The 15,000-nt window shown below is 40.3% G+C and overlaps 1 protein-coding gene across 1 annotated transcript in view; it reads left to right on the forward strand.

The window, feature by feature from the left end:
• Positions 1–15,000, forward strand: part of LOC128028896 (serum response factor-like) — a 190,813-nt gene that overhangs the window by 145,144 nt on the left and 30,669 nt on the right. The gene's annotated exons all lie outside the window — the stretch shown is intronic.

The following is a 15,000-nucleotide window of genomic DNA, read 5'->3' on the forward strand; positions in this document are numbered from 1 at the left end:
GACACACACACACACACATACACACTCACACACACACACACACACTGAGACACACACACACACACTGAGACACACACACTCACTGAGACACACACACACAGACACACTGAGACACACACACACACATACACACTCACACACACACACTGAGACACACACACACACACACACATGCACACTCACACACACACACACACACACACTGAGACACACACACAGACACTGAGACACACACACTCACTGAGACACACACACACACACATACACACTCACACACACACACACACTGAGACACACACACACACACTGAGACACACACACACACACTGAGACACACACACTCACTGAGACACACAAACACAGACACACTGAGACACACACACACACATACACACTCACACTGAGACACACACACACACACACAAGCACACTCACACACACACACACACACTGAGACACACACACAGACACTGAGACACACACACTCACTGAGACACACACACACACACACACACAGACACACACACTCACTGAGACACACACACAGACACACTGAGACACACACACACACACAGACACACACAGACACACACACACACACACACATACACACTCACACACACACACTGAGACACACACACACACACACAGACACACACAGACAGACAGACAGACACACACAGACACACACACACACACACACACACACACACACACACAGACAGACAGACACACACACACATACACACTCACACACACACACACACACACTGAGACACACACACACACTGAGACACACACACTCACTGAGACACACATACACACACACACACACACACACACAGACAGACAGACACACACACACACAGACACACACACACACACACACACACACACACACACACTCACACACACACACACAGACACACAGAGACACACACACACAGTGAGGAAACTGAAGACGAGAGCTACAGGAAACAACACGTCAGAAAGAAAACTTGTGAGACGGGTGTAGGACTGAACTATATTTAGGCTTACATTCAATTTAGAAAAACATTATGATGTGATAAAAACTATTAATATTATCTATGCTTTTACATGACTTTTTTCTGTTATTTGTAAAGTATTTTCTCAAATCATCAAGGACCCTCAAATTAAACCGAAACAATACAAAAATAAAATAAATAGATGATTACATTTCTGTCAGAAGCAGGTGTATTGTGCTGGAGCAGTGATATTAAGATCTGACCCTGGTGAGTGATGTAATAACAGCTCTCCTCTGTTGGAACACAGGCGTCACGTGTGTCTGGGTGGAGAACACTCAACTAAACCACAAGCCACAGCACGTCTGAGCGTCTAGACCAACACTTTCAGTATGGAGGGACCGTGCAGACACCAGTGTGTTACGAGCAGCAGGCCGGTCTGCGGTCAGTGTCCTGAGACTATCACAGCTTCACTCACAATCTGACAGCAGCTAACATACATATCAACTCACATGTTTAAAGATAATAATAATATTAATCATGTGGCAGTACACAACACAGGAAAACAATTGTGCAACAAACTCAAAAATGCAAGAGAAAAGTCTGAATTGTGTAACATTATTTCATTGTTAGATTTAACAGATAAAGCATGAAATAAAGTGCTTAAAAGCTCTATTTATTCAGACAGGGATTGATTTATCTTTTTAAATCATACACTGATTATTAATCTCCATTTTATTTGAAGTGTCACTCATGATAAAACATGATAAAGTGCCTAATCAGCACTAAATCTGCTGCTTTTCCTGTTGTTCTGATCCTTCATGCACACGTGCTTTGACTGAACATAAGAGCAGTGCTGTAGATGTGCTGATGTGTGTCTGCTCTGTCCTCACACACTCACATGTGTTTATCCAGCCCTCCCTGTAGCACAGACATGGCCGTATTCACCAGCCCAGTTTATTTACAGCGACACAGGTGATGATTCTCCTTGGAGGAGAAGGACGTGTTGTTGAGCGTCTCAAGGCTTCACGTGTGTTTTACAGACGGAGGACAGCGTGTGCTCACACTGCTCTATCAAACACAATCTGCTGCTCATGCCACAGGCAGGATATTTTGTCTGCTGGAAATACACTGAAACGAGACGACCCCGTCACCAGTCTAGTGTGGCCAGAACCCATCTACACCCATCTACACCGAGAGCGAGGCGGGCCTGTGTTTAGTGTCATACTCAGAGATTCAGAGCTGTGCTGTGCTTTAGCTGAGAGACGCTCACACAGTAAACATCCATACTGTTGTTCAAAAACACTCGTTCTTTTTCAAGACATTAATGTTTTTATTCATCCAGCGTGCATTCAATTAATCAAAAGTGACACTTAGGACATTTATAATGTTACAGTAGATTTCTATTTCAGATAAAAGCTGTTCTTCTGAACTTCATATTCATCTGTGAATCCTGAAACGTACAATGTATCGGTTTTCACAGAAATATTGAGCAGCACAACTGTGTTCAACATTGATTATAATCAGAAATTTTTCTTTTCTTTCATTGTTTGCTGCTGGTGTTAGTGTAGAAATGAGCAGATGAGCTCAAACGTCACATCGCTATGATTGTAATTCTTAGTTTAGCATGATGCTATGATGAATGGATGGTTTGTTTCTAACAGCAGATTCAGTGAGTCTAGAGTCTAGAGCAGATCTGTGCATCACGCTCAGTCACGCAGTCAGTGCTGGTGTTTACGACAGAATACAGAACAACTTATTATAATCAGTGATGTTGTCTACGCTGGACGTGGTCAGATCCCTGACAATGAAACTGATGACTCATTCTAGATTTATGAGGTACTGGCACTGAGTTCAGATGATTTGCGGCGTCCAGCTGCAGCACAGACCGGTGTGAGCACAGTTTGTCAGTAATGTTAGTATGTCAATAGACCGCAGTGCGGTGGTGGCTTGAGTCTGGTCAATGATGATTTAACACTGTTGTCAGCTAGCTACACAGACTCAATGCTAAAGCAGAGGAACAGCAATGTCCCCATCTTTTACTGGTTTGCTACATTAGTATGACCCTGGGATTTCCATCATGCAGTAAACATGGACGGAATCCATAAAAACAGAATTTACAGAATAATATAATATAGCCCACACATAAACAATATCGGCCGATTTATCATTATCAGTTTTTTTACTCTCTAATATCAATCAGGCTCTTGATTTTACTGTATTTATGATCAGATAAATGTAGCCTTGTTCAGCAGAAGAAATATCATTCAGAAATATTAAATAAAAACTTACCAACTCAAACTTTTGAATGGTACCATTTGTGTACAGTTCTTTCCAATTTAGTTTACAATTTCCAATTCAGAGTTCTGTGATCTGTGGATAATTCCATATTCTAACTCATTAATTGAATAGAAGCCATGTATTAGGAAGGTCAAAACTGTCAATCATGTTTTCATTTAGACTTCATAAAGAGTTAACAATGTTTTGAATATGACTGTATCTGAGCAGAAGGATGACTGGAGTGTAACAGAATGAAGATCTCCAATCTGTCGCCTGAACGGACCCTTGCACGGTTCACAGCCGAGGGTAAACACTGACTCAGTGTTAGCTCTCAGTCTGCTGGAGGTCGCCCGTGCTCCAAACACAGGGCTATTTTGGGAACGGCCAGCAAACTGAGATGTGGGCGCTGCCCTGAGGTGGAACCGGACGATGATTCACACCAGCAAAACAAACCCAGCAGCCAAACTCAGCCAGGGATTGACTGAATATGCAGTGAGTATTACTACAGCACATTACTACAGCACATTACTAGAGAGCATTACTAGAGAGCATTACTACAGCGCATTAGTCCAGCACATTACTACCGTATTTCTCAGACTATAAGTCACACCTGAGTATAAGTCACATCAGTCCAAAAATACGTCAAGACAAGGGAAAAAACATATATAAGTCGCATTTATTTATAACCAAGAACCAAGAGAAAACATTACCATCTACAGCCACGAGAGGGCCCTTCTCACTGCTGGAGACGGTAATGTTTTCTATAGGTTCATTTCTCTCGGTTCATGTCAAATTAATTTTGATAAATAAGTCCCACCTGAATATAAGTCGCAGGACCAGCCAAACTATGAAAAAAAGTGCAACTTATATTTTGGAAAATACAGTACAACACATTACTCCAGCACATTACTACAACGCATTATTCCACTGGTTAAATAACAACAACAACAATAGTCAAAATAATAAAATGTCACCGTATAAAAATGTAATTGTCTGTGTGGATGTGGACTGGCATCAGAAGGATCTTGCCATGGGACGATGCTCACTTCAACACACACAGCTTCTAAATTACATTTAGGCATTTCTTATCTTTATTTTGCCTTAAATGGGATAATTCACAAAAAAATGAAATCTTTAGCATAATGTCCATATCTCAATCCAACTTTTATGTAAGGATAAAAAAAATTAAAAAAAGTATTTTTGTTCAGTCAATAAAAGTCATCAGGGTCCAAACTGACTTCCACTGAGTGCACAGAAATATTCTGCAAGATGTTCTTTCTCTTCAGCCTCCTGCAGGAAAATGAAACGCATTCTTAGAAGAGAAGCAAAGAAAATCTTGAAATATTTAAAAGGCTCATGAAGTAAATTTTTTCATTATTTTACAATGTTTTATGTGGTGCATTTATAAGCTTAGTATGTTTTTTTCCATCATATTATAAATGGTCATTTTCTGGCCTGATTTTAGCCCTCTGTAGAAAGGGGCGTGTTTGATTGATTGGGACTGGTTAGCATTTTGCATATGAGATGAGCATGACATGGAGATCTCACGCAAACTGTTACTGTATTTATATTATAATAGCTGCCAAGGTTAGTTCATGAAGTTACCAATGTTGTTTTTAAAAGTAAAGTCTTTCTTTAGCTAACAGCAGCATGGCTCTAGTGACTGAGTTAATCAGAACACGCTTCACGTTTACACACGGTGATCACGCATGCTAGAGGCGTGTCGAGGGGAAATCATGACCTCACCATTATGATTAGTCTGAGTTCCCAAACTTTCAGTGTGTTGCTTTTTTCTATAGTGGAATAACCTCTCGTATGTCTAAACAACAAGAACATTTAGATTATCCATTTCATGAGCCCTTTAAAGACGCCCGCTAAAACAGTCAGTGAGGAATACTTTAATCACGTTACGGAATAAAACAGATCATTTCATTCCTTTGCCTTTCATGAAAAGCACGCCGTTTGAGTCACTCAACTCAATAATGCTTTCAATAAACCCAGTTCAATCTGATTAAGACCACATTAGCCAATTATAAATGCACGGGAATGGGGCGACTCAAATGTCTGCAGGATTTCAGCCCCAGAAATCAAAAGTATGAAGGCAGTTTCATCTAATGCCAAACACAGAGAAAAAACTCAATACAATGACTACTGATTTTGAGAATCAATGGCAATTGGATTTGACATCCTTGGAGCCCTTGGCTTGAACCTCCACTGCAGTAATTGAATGATCTGGCCTAGAGAGCCAAGCGCTGTTCAGTGTCTCTTCAGCAGATGCCAAGGCTATTCACCGGTGTTCAGAGTTCGGTCGGTGTGCTGTGTGTTCACCGTCCCTTTAGTTCTCTCAACGACAGACAGAGGATCGACTGAAGAGCGTGTCAAGTTTTCAGAGCCAAGCTAATTAATCTTCATCTGGATGTAAATTGGTAAAGTGGTTGGGTGGGTTGGTTAGCATTCCCAGCAACAAATCTGACTCGATTAGCCTCAGAAACTGAATCTGAGCCAAGACTGGAAAACAGACCCAGTGTGAATGTCAGAATCAAACAGCATCTCCTTTACATCCGTAATGTTTCATTAAACTGGATAAAATACTCACACATGATACATGCACAGAAAAGGGTTTTATGGTCACAAATTAGGGATCTGTTTCAATTCAACTAAAACATAACAACAAATTAGTAATCATGGGAACACATTTTTAACTGATATCTTGTATTTCATTTTGATGTTACACAAAATGTTATGCTATTTTAAATGGACCAAACACTTGTTAAAGTCACCAATAAACAAACATGAAAATCATCTGAACTTTGATATTGACCAGTAATGAGTGAGTGATTACAGGCTGTGTGTGTAGTTTAAAGTACTGAAAGAATACTGTGGTATAACTGTGGTCTAGGGCTACAAACACACCATACGTCCAGCATGACATGCTAATATTGGTCATATTCATTCTGCTTCTTCTGCTGCTATTATTTGGTTATAATTGATGGTGAAACACTCACAAGTACTGAGCACAGCTGTTTCTCCAGGGCTCATAAAGACTATCATGAAGACAGACTGTTGAAGGATAAACACCAGAGCAGACTGTGTGCAAATAAACACACAAGGAAGCCTCAGACCAGACTGAAACCAACACAACACACACCAGTGTAAAACACAGAGCTTCAGGCTCTGTCCTGATGAAATCACATCTTCCTACGATAATAACAGTAACGTCTAGCTGTAGACATATATCTGTGTGCGGAGCATACCAATAGTTACCAAACACACCAATAGTTTTTTCTGAGTTGCGTCTGTTTCTGGATATAGCCCATGATCTGAAACCAGCCAATCAGCAGCAGGGAGTATAAGAGGGCGGGGCATAATACTGTGTAATACTGCGAGATAAAGTTTCTGGATATAAACATTCATACGTCTATGGTAGCGATCACAATAGAGCAAGTCATCTTTAGAAAGTAACTGGCGCTTCAAATAACGTTCGAGTCGATTACGTTTTCACCACTAGATGGCAACAAGTGACTGTTAAAAAATGTATTTGTTATTGAATCATTCAAGAGATTCGTTTAAAAACACTGATTCATGAATGAATGATTAATGAAACAAGTGAAGTGTTTATGAGTGAGACACTGAATCCTTCATTCAAACCACTTTTTCATCATTTTAATCGTCACGCTCACGTCAGAATTAACTACACCGTGTTTGTTGGCCGGCAGGATCCCTGTACGAGCGTCTCACACACACACACACACACACACATACACACACAGTCCGTCCCTGACCCTGTGAGGAGCTCAGATGGACCCCGTCAGCCTCTACATCCCCCACAATGCCTTCTGCTATTCCTGTCTTTGTCTGAATATGATAAAGAGTCGCTCTCTTGATAGGGAAGGATCTGACCGCTCTACCATATGTGTTCATTCACACCCAAATCACAAAAAACACTTGCATTTTATAGTAGGTTCACACGGAGAATGGTTAAACCGAGCTGAAAATGATCAAATATTATTAGCAGAAAGCCTCACTATGAAAGTCAATGGCTACGGTCTTCAAAATATCTTCGTTTATGTTCAACAGATGAAGAATCGATGTGAGAGTGAGTAAATGATGACAGAATGTGCAGTTTTAGGTGATGGGACGTGTTATGTTTTAAATGCATGTGGAGTAGCTGTGTAGAGATGCTTGAGTTTGTTGGCGACACAAATGCAGTAAAAGAGCAGACAGATGCAAGCGCGTCTGACGCAGACAAAGAAAAGCTCTGAGCACCAGAGAGATGGAGGAACACGTGCTCTTCATCACTACAGTATCTGGTTAATTGTGAGGAAACAGACGACTCTGACACAGATGCTATCAGAGATATATAACGAACTGATCATTAACCTGACGAGCTGTGTTTCAGATCGTCCTCATCTCTCCGTGTGACCGCATGAGCCGTACATCCTCCTTCATGTTCTGTTTCAGCACAATAACACACGCTCCACCTGATTTAACAACAATATCTAAAGATATCGATTCCTGATGATTGCTTTCATTTTTATTTGTATTTCACTGTAACAGCATGTACTGCTCATCATTTGATTTATGATTTATTACATGAATCCTCACGTCTGTTTCCAGGTTTGTGTTCACACAGATGCTTTTTAAAAGAAACACAATGATTGTTATCTGTCAAAATGACAAAAAGCTGTGAAATATTATCATTCAATGTTAATGTTAAAAATACTGAACATGTATTCAGGTGACTTATGTTAAATATGTGATATTTTCTGTGTCTGTAATATAATCCTGCAGAAGAGTCTTGGGGTAATTAATGATCTGCTGCAGTAATTAGTTGGTGTTTTACACTTCCTTTAATGCTGGATGATTGAAGCGCGAGCAGAATGATGAAACCTCACCGTGTTCAGTTTTTGAAAAATACTAATTATTGCATTCACAGAGCAAATCTTTCACCGATTGTTCAGAGTTTAAAGGAAGATACTCTCCTCATTAGTGTGAAAGGCATCATGGGGGATAAAGAGAAGCAGATATGATAGGAACAGTGAAGAGTCTGATGCCTGCACACAAGAAAGAGGAACATCTTTCTCTCAGGTCATTACAAAACTGTTCAGTGTTTGTCTTCAGCTAGTTTACACTGAATATGTGACAGTGCTGAAGTAAATGAGGATGGATGCTGTTGAGCTGGAAATAAGAGACAGATAAAGCAGAACAATAGTTCAGTAGTTATTCAGCAGTTCTGAGGTCAGTGACCCCATCATGAGCTGTGGAGAAACGGGAAGCTTTTCAGCACAATAATGACTTTAATTACACTCTCTTCCTCACATAAAGACACTGTACGACTGAATATGTGCTGCACAAGTCATATTATCAGCATCATTCCTCCAGTCTTCAGTGTCACATGATCTTCAGAAATCAGAATAATATGATTATTTACTGCTCAAGAAACATTTCTGATTATTATCTGTGTTGAACACAGTTGTGCTGCTCAATATTTCTGTGCAAACTGTGATGCATTTGAGATGCATGAGAATGAGTAAATGTTGATTTCAGGATGAACTGCTGCTGAAAGTGTTGTGTATGGATGGTTTTCTACACACGATGTCAGTTCAATCTGCAGAAACGCTTGATTTATGTGCATTGACAGAGACCATTATTCATGCCACAATCTCTTATTGCATCCAAACCACAATCCCTCAGTCTGAACGTGTGTATAATAACACAGTGTAAAGTGATACGGGATTCCTGCGATCGAACACGGGACGCTGAGAGCGCTGCGGTCTGCAGGGAACAGCTCATCCCAGAGGAAACACACAGAGACGGCTCAAACACAGGAACCCGAGGAGGACACCTGACCCAAATCACTTCAGTAAATACACACAACAAACGGTTCATAACGGGGTCAGTAGTGAATAAAACAGTCTCTGGTATCAGTCTGAGCTCAGCTCTTCAGAAGATGCAAATGTGCCTGTTATTAACCGCAAAACATGAATACTGCTGAATTCAACTCCCAGAGACAGATATAAAGTCGCCGCTGATAACCGTAGTCTATTACTGTAAAACGAAAGCCTGAAAACTCTATTACTTTGTCACTTTAAGAGCCGCAAGTCAAGTGTAACATAAAGTGCTGTAGCGTTTTATTTGTTTCTCTGAACCAGATATACTTTAAAACACTGCTTCTGCCAAACACAAGGCCTTTGCTAGCCCTGCCTTCGATTAGTTAGGGTTGTGTAAGCTTGGACAACAGGCGGTGTGAGGTCAGTCACACACACTGGCCATCAATGCATGTGACAATAACTGTGCCACAGACAGCAGGATTATTCAACATCATCAGTCATTCCCTTCTCACAGGAGATTGAGAAGCAGAACATCACAGCTACATATAAACACTTCTACAGGAACACACTGAGGAGCACACTAACACTAGTCCCAGTGAGACACACACACTCTTCAGTCTCTACACACACATATCTGTCGTCCTGCTGTGTTTACTGTGCTGTTATCATCATCACTGAACCACTGAGAGATGTCTTCCTCTAAACACTGTTTACTACACAGTTATTAACGCCAGCGTAACAAACACTGTTTAAAGTCATTATTCGCTTATTATATGTTTATATGCTATAATACAACACAAATTGGGACAAATCCGACAGCCATCACCAGTTTACTAGCTTTATTTGTGTATTTATAGATTCACTGGGTTTCCAAACTAAGGAGAACTACGTGAAAACAAAGTTAGCCAAACAGCTAACAGCTAACACCGCGAACAAAAGTCAAACGAGGTGACGAGACACTCTTTAAACACAACAGACGAGAATAAAAACACACTTAAGTTCAATTCTGCGAAACGAATCTCACTATTTATAACTTTACCAGCGCTAGCAGCATTTAAAGCAGAGTTTAATAGTTAGGTTTTCTGGACTGTTAGCCCGATCCAGCTAGCTATATAACACAAAAACACCGTATGCGGCGTATTTTAAGATTATTTGTTTAATAAGTGAGGCCAATTACGAAAAAAATTACATTTTTTATGGGATAAACAGTAAACAGTGAATAAGAATTTATATTGGTTTTACTTTTTAATCAGAGCAGTCTGTCAAAGTGACGATTATTGAGCTTTAGTGTTTCAAGAGCGAGTCACAAAATACCCTTCATCTGTTCATCAAGATAAACCAGTTAAGACAAAATAAAACGATGAGTGTGTGTGTGTGTGTCCTGGCGAGCTTATGATCATGAAAACTGATAAAAACAAACACAATCACCTACAATCAGACCGTAAACATCTCCAGCATTAATCACACACGCACACTCACGCACACACACACACACACACACACACACACACACACACACACACGCATTCAGGTGTGATTTAAAGGACTTTGTCTGCTTCTCTCTCTCGACGGAATACATGCTCTTGCACTGACAGCATCTCTCTGTGTGTCTCTGATCTGCGCCATCTTTACACAAACACTCTCTTTGGGCAGCTGCTTGCAAACAAAGAGGAGTCCTCCTCCGGATCCAGACGACACACACACACACACACACACACACACACAGACACACTGGCGGAGCTGCTCGTGACGTTACCTTCTGTGTGCTGGATCCTGGCTCCAAAGAACAGGGCTAAAAACACGAGACGACACGGTATAGCATCCATCCTCATCCTCATCCTTATCCTCATCCTCCTCTTCCTCCGCTCGCGCTGCTTCTCCAGTAGTTGAGAGAGAGAGAGAGAGAGAGAGAGAGGGGCAGACGGGTCGAGCAGCGACGCGGTGATTGGCTGGACGCAGCGCCCTGAGCCCCGCCCAGCGGAGTAAACGCGACGCGTCTGGAGCTTTATTGCGTAAGAACACATTCCTGTGCGTCTCTGCTGCGCGCTCTGGCCACGCTCGCGTCTCCTTCCTTACGATATCATAGAAGTATGTCTGACTGAATCTGACTGTAGTCTATACAGGACACAGATGGTGGGTTACAGTGTTATTTGAGGAGGATCAAATACAATATTTTATAGAAACTAAATAACATTAACAACAATTTTTGTATGCAGTGTTTCAGAAGTTAGCAACAAAGAAATAAAAAACACACAAAAACAGTCAGTATTTATTTATTTTCAGTTTTTATTTTAAGTGCTGGTAAAAGTGTTTGTTGGTAAAGTGGTGTTTTATATATAGGCTATATATATATATATATATATATATATATATATATATATATATATATATATATATATATATATATATATATATATATATATATATATATATTAACAATGTAAATTTATAAAGTACATAATAAAGTATATGTCAGTTCAAGACTGAACACATGTGTCGCATAATGCATTAGGGAAAAAAAGAGTATTTAAAAATATATATAATTTTTTGTTTTTTAAATCCGTCATATTTTGGGATTTATACAGTCAAGAATGTAAAGTTGTAATGCATTTTAAAACTTACTGCAGTATTAAAATATGCATATTTTTAAGGTAGCACTGTATAATTACACAGGTTCATTAATTATGCACGTAGTTGTTGAGCACATGAAGTGATTTGCATGGAGTATACATTAACCTGACCTGGTTTGGGCCAAGGATGGGTGTGGTGTTTAACCTTGAGCCGTTAGAAATTCCTCATTAGAGCCCAAACACAGAAACACTCATTAATATACGCTGCAACAGTGTTCGTCTAAAATAAACCTTCTCTAATAGTAATGGGGTTAACCAGAAGTAGGGCGAACACAAAATCTCTTCACTTAAGGGAATATTTTGGTCCTCAGAGTAATCCTTCAACAAAGTACATGCTCAAAAGAAGATCGGGCCATTTCTGTGCTAATTGAGCAAATAAAAGAGTTACAGTGTGTTAGATTATGAACAGCAGCTCTGAGACTGAGCAGGTTTAAGTAGTATGAGAGACTTTAGAGCTGGGAAATCTAATGCATTATTCATATATTGCCTCAAAACACAGCCTTTTTAATCTACAGAGATGCAGAGATCAAAAAGACTGGATTTTCATAGACATACAACATCAGAATCTGAAGGAGATGTGAGTGGTGCTTGTAAACACACTGCCACAATGTATCCGTGGTTGCTAGGGTGATTCTATGTGGTTGCTAAGTGATTGCACACAGGCAAACATCAGCATAGCTTATCCTTAAATCTCTGATATTCTTTCAGTCTCTCTTTCCCTTCACAGAAATATAGAAGTAGAGGTTTTTTTCTCACAATGTGTTTTTTTCCTACACCAATAAAAAAAACAAGTGACTCTTTTTCGCTTCAGAATTATGAGGAAACTAAGTCAAAACTGTGAGATAAAAGTGTTTTATTTATTGTTTTTTTTATTTTGTTATGGAAAGGGGCTTCCATATAATGTTATGTCTAGCCACTTAGAGAAGTAAAAGTCTTTTATTAGGAGATTAAAGTCTCATTTTTATTCACCCATGATGTAAATTCATTGGTTATTTTGTTCACAAAATAGACGTGTACTGCATTAAAGTTTTAGCTGAGGCTGGTTAAATCTTTCTAAGAGAAAGGATGGTTGTTTCTTCACAGCAGAAAGCATGCACGCTCCTGACGGATCAGCTGCTGAATCATATTTCCTGTTTCGTATGGTCTGTTATTCTGGGATATCTGGCTGGTGGAACGTCTTGATGACTTCACTCACGTCTCCTCGAGTCTCGCTCGTCTCACACACTCACACTGAGGGACACACACCGTTTCTCCTAATCACCGTTGAGTCTTTCTAAAGCACTCTCTCTTCGGGGCGTTCGTGTCTGAGGGAGCAGAGTACTCTTGAGACGAGACATGAACACATTCACACTGGCCCTGGGTTGACTCAGACTTTTAACTATTTTGACCACAGTTTGCTCAGGATGAAAGTATTAAACTGTTACAGATGTGAACGATGCCGCAAACAGAAAGCTTTCCTTGAAAGGAATAGTTTATCTGTAACTGAAAGTTTGGAGAAACTGTGTTCATCCTCAGTTCATCTGAGATCAGGATGAGTTTGTTTCTTCATCAGGTTTATAGTAATGTAGCACTGCATCAGTGTCTTATCAATAGATGCTCTGCAGTAAATGGGAAACGTTTCATCAAAATATTAAACAGATCTATCAGTGAAGCATCAGTCTTCTCTCTGGTTAGAGGACTTCATCATTTAGTGCTGCGAAACCCCGCCCTTTTCAAGCTCTGAATGCCACACCCACATCTCAACATCCAATCAACAACTGACCTACAGAACCAAACCCCGCCCTACATGTACATGATTGTGTGTGTGATGCTCCAGCAGAGAGAGCATACAGCACATGTCTCCTCTCGCGCTCATTCTCCTGATCACTGTTGTGACGCGGGCTGCCAGGGCCCTCCCGGTGCTCAGGTGACAGTGGCAGACCTCTCTTTAACTGTTAATGAGACGTCACCAGCTGTCCTCACAGGTAGATCTAGAGCCCCGCTCCGAACCATCTGTGCACCCTCCATCATTACTGCCTCCGAACAGAGAACAACAGAGAGAGAGAGCGAGGGGAACACAGCTCAGGAGAGTCCAACAGATTAAACAGAGAACAGATCATGAGAAGCGCTGGATCCCACTCACCAGAGACACTGGAGCTCTGTCAGACTGACCCAGGATCAGACGCACGAGTCCAGAGAGCTTCAGCTGATGCAGGTCCATGCAATGGCCAATCACTCAGTAACACCCTAGCAACCACTTATATATTTATATATGTGAACTTGAAATGTAATATATCAAATAACACACCAGTTAAAATTATAAAGTGCTTGCATGCTTTAGTGTGTTAGTCAGCACACCAAACTAGTGTGTGTCTTAAAGCACAAAGATTATTATAATATAATGATTTCAAATGTACTGTAAAGTCAAACTTTTACATTTTTGACATTATTACAAAGGTCACTATTTAAAACTCTACTTGTCTTGGGAGTATTAAGAAACTTTTTAAATGTCACTTTTTAAGAGTCTTTATTTCATGAATATCATTTGGTCTATTGATGTCTAAAGCAGTTATACTGAATACTGAAGCTCTGACACACAGTGAAACCACATTTCTTCATCAGATGTGAAGAGCAGATGGACATATCTCAGCTGTACATCACAGAAACAATCACATGACTCTCCAACTCTTTAGTAAAGTACACTCAGAACAGCACATGAGTTAGACAGAGTGAAGGTCAAAGGTCAAACTGAAGCACACGTATGAAACACACACAGAGTTACTGTGACGCTGGTGAATACTGTCTCTGAGGCCCTCGTGAGGAATCAGTCTGTCATCACACACACACACACACACACACACACACACACACACACACACACACACACACACACACACACACACACACACACACACACACACACACACACACTCAGAGAGACACACACATCCACACACACACACACACGTTTGTTTCTGTGTAAAGTGTGTTCATCCCATAGGTGTAATGGTTTTTATTCTGTAGAAACTGTATATTCTATGGCCCTTCACCAACCCTACACCTAACCCTAACCCTCACAGGAAACTTTCTGCATTTTTACTTTCTCAAAAAAACTCATTCTGTATGATTTATAAGTGTTTTGAAAAATGGGGACATGGGTTATGTCCTCATAAGTCACCCTCTCCTTGTAATACCTGTGTCATACCCATGTCATTATACAGAGTTGTGTCCTGATATGATACAAAAACAAGAGCACACACACACACACACACACACGCACACACACACACACACTTA

Source organism: Carassius gibelio, chromosome A15, assembly GCF_023724105.1.
Source record: "Carassius gibelio isolate Cgi1373 ecotype wild population from Czech Republic chromosome A15, carGib1.2-hapl.c, whole genome shotgun sequence".
In the NCBI taxonomy this organism is placed as follows: domain Eukaryota; kingdom Metazoa; phylum Chordata; class Actinopteri; order Cypriniformes; family Cyprinidae; genus Carassius; species Carassius gibelio.